The sequence below is a fragment of the Echinops telfairi genome, unplaced genomic scaffold, assembly GCF_000313985.2.
Source record: "Echinops telfairi isolate 266 unplaced genomic scaffold, ASM31398v2 ScPeMD7_27;HRSCAF=92, whole genome shotgun sequence".
NCBI classification, from domain to species: Eukaryota; Metazoa; Chordata; class Mammalia; order Afrosoricida; family Tenrecidae; genus Echinops; species Echinops telfairi.
In genome coordinates this window covers 3,428,923-3,431,617 of record NW_022103924.1, presented here as the reverse complement: position 1 = coordinate 3,431,617, position 2,695 = coordinate 3,428,923, and positions in this window count along the sequence as shown.

The window sequence follows — 2,695 nt, the reverse complement described above, 5'->3', positions numbered from 1 at the left end:
GTTTAAAAAAAAAAAAAAAAAGGAAAGGTAGGTATCAAGGGAAGGAGAGTTGCAGGTGTACCGTGTTACCGGCTTTAAAAGGTGAAATGATCCAGTGAGAAAGAACCGGAAGAGTGGGGTGAGGGCACCTACAGGGGAGAGGGGTGAGGGCACCTACAGGGGAGAGGGGTGAGGGCACCTACAGGGGAGAGGGGGCGGCAGTCTGCTTCCGCATGTTCCAGTCACGGTTCCCAAATCTTCGGATGTGTTTAAGAAGCTCAGGCGCCCTCCCTGCATCTCGGAGGCCCTGGATCCCACCATAACGAACCAGTCTTTTTCTAGGAAAATCCATGTCCCATGCTAGTCAGGTCCTGTGCCTTCAAAGTGCCTCCGCGCTGCCCGAAGTGCAAGGCACGTGAAGGCAACTGTGCCCTCTGCCGCTGACGGCCGGCGTCAGGTGCTTTCCTCCTCAGCCGCACAGCCCAACGGCTGCCCTCTCCTGGGGCGGGCACACAGCTCCTCGTCTGGAGTCCTGGTTCTGATTTGGTTTTTTTTTTGCCTGGATCAAATGCACAGAGAACTATAAAAAATAGCTAAGCAAAAAGTAAGTCTTCCTCTGCGGTCTCATCTAGTCCCTCCTCAGCCCATCACTGTTACGGGATTCTTGTGTCTCTATCCCTGCAAAGATAGATATCCTAAGTGTACGAAGGGGCTTCACAAAGTTCAAGGAAAAATCCCATTCACTTTCAGTTCCATCTCCCCCCAAGTTTTGGAAGTCTATCCCAGCAAACGCAGTTACAAATGGTGGTGGTGTTGGAACAAAAGCTCTCCCCTCTCCCCTGCTGACGCCCCCACCCCCACCCCACCCAAAAAAAAAAGGGTCCCGAGACGGTAACTTCACAGGAGTCGAAAGCTCCGTCTTTCTCCTGAGGGGCTGCTGGTGGTTCCCAACTGCCTACCTCGCGTTAGCAGCCCTGCGAGTAACGGCCACACGGCACCATTGGGCCTCATGGACACGGCTGGCGGGCTGGCCCCTTCGCCCATTGGTCTCACTGTTCCCTTGTGTCTCTGGTATTAGTCCCTCGTCTTTCCTTCAGACAAGAAGAGATCAATAGTCGCACCTAAGAAGGCCTCTTCTGTTTCAGCCTTCAATCACTATTCACAGAAGGTTAGCGGAGCAACTGTAGAAAATAGCTTTGAAATTCAACATGAACTCTAGAATTCACATCCAGACTTTTAAATGGAGCAAGGACCCAGCCTTCAGACTGCCAGTACCCGGGGTGTGAAGCTCTTGTACAACGATGTCCGTGCCACTTGCCCATGAGTTGCTCCCGTTGATGATCTTGTTCATGTTGATTTGCAGAAATGCTGACAGATTCGAAAAGCAAGCTCTTTGGCGTGTGTTTAAATATTTCCCCCGGTTTGTTGATATTTTTATTTTGTTGTTTTTAAAATTTCAATATCGCCAGTTTTATCCATCTTTTCTTCTGTGGTTTCTGAGTTTTGTAAGGGCACAGCTGAAGATCAGGTGCATGCACGGGAGCACACACACACACACACACACACACACACTGTGCAGCTGATCCCCTCCTGTCACCCTCACCCCACCCCACAGGACTAGGGAAGTATTGTCTGAAGCACTGAACCTCAGAGGCCTTGGACTTGTGGACACTAGACAGGGGTATGGGGCAGGAAGGGCAGGGCTATGGAAACAGGGTTATATGAAAAGCTGTAAACCAAATGACGAGCAAAGTGTTTTTAAAAACAAAAACAAAACGCCAGAAAATTATACTTTTTACATTTTGAGATTAGGAACATTTTAATTTCATAAAGTAAAATTTTAAATATCCAAGTACTACACCATCTTTGCAGAAGGATAGTGGCCTTTGTAAAGACCTCCCTCCGCGTCCTCTTCCCAAGCAGGAAAACTGCTAGGGTCTTCTGAAGACAAGTCAGAGCTCCAAAGAGCAGACTTCAGGGACTGACATGAAGGAGGATTGGAGGCTTAGTTTTTCATCTTTATTTTTGTCTAAAAAATACAGACCCGGCTGCCATCCCCACCCCCTCTGTACCCGCCCCCAACACCATCTTTTCCTTGATCACTGAAATGTCTATATCATAAGAACACACTAAATTCCTGTGCATATTTATTCCACAATTTATTGAGCACCTAGTTTGTGCCTGGTGCCCTGGTACCGTAGTGGTTACGTGTTGTACTACGATTCACAAGGTCACCGGTTTGAAATCACCAGCTACTCCGAGAGAGACAGGTGGGGCTTTCGACTTCCATAAAGAGTTAGGCTCAGAAACTCACAGGGGCCCTTCTACCCAGTCCTAGTGGGTTGCCATGAGTTGGCTTTGCCTTAATGGCAGTGAGTAGTCTCTGCCTGGGATGATCTCAGTCACACATGGAGGAGACAGCAATAAAGAGTAAACATACAAATGGAGTAAATTATCTAGTGTTTCAGAAAGTGGTAAGGAAAGCAGGGTACGCGGCTGGCGTCCTGGAGTTACAGTTTTTCATCGTTTTTCACAGGGGAGACGTCGTGCAGGTGGTGACATCTGAGGAGGGGAAGGTTGTACATATCTGGATTGTTTCAGACCAGACCAAGCAAAGGCTCTGAGGTTGAGCTGTGTTACGTGTCTGAGTAACTTCCAGAGGGCCTGGGGGCTGGAGCAGGTGGGGTGGTGAGAAGAGATTGGATTGTAGAGACTA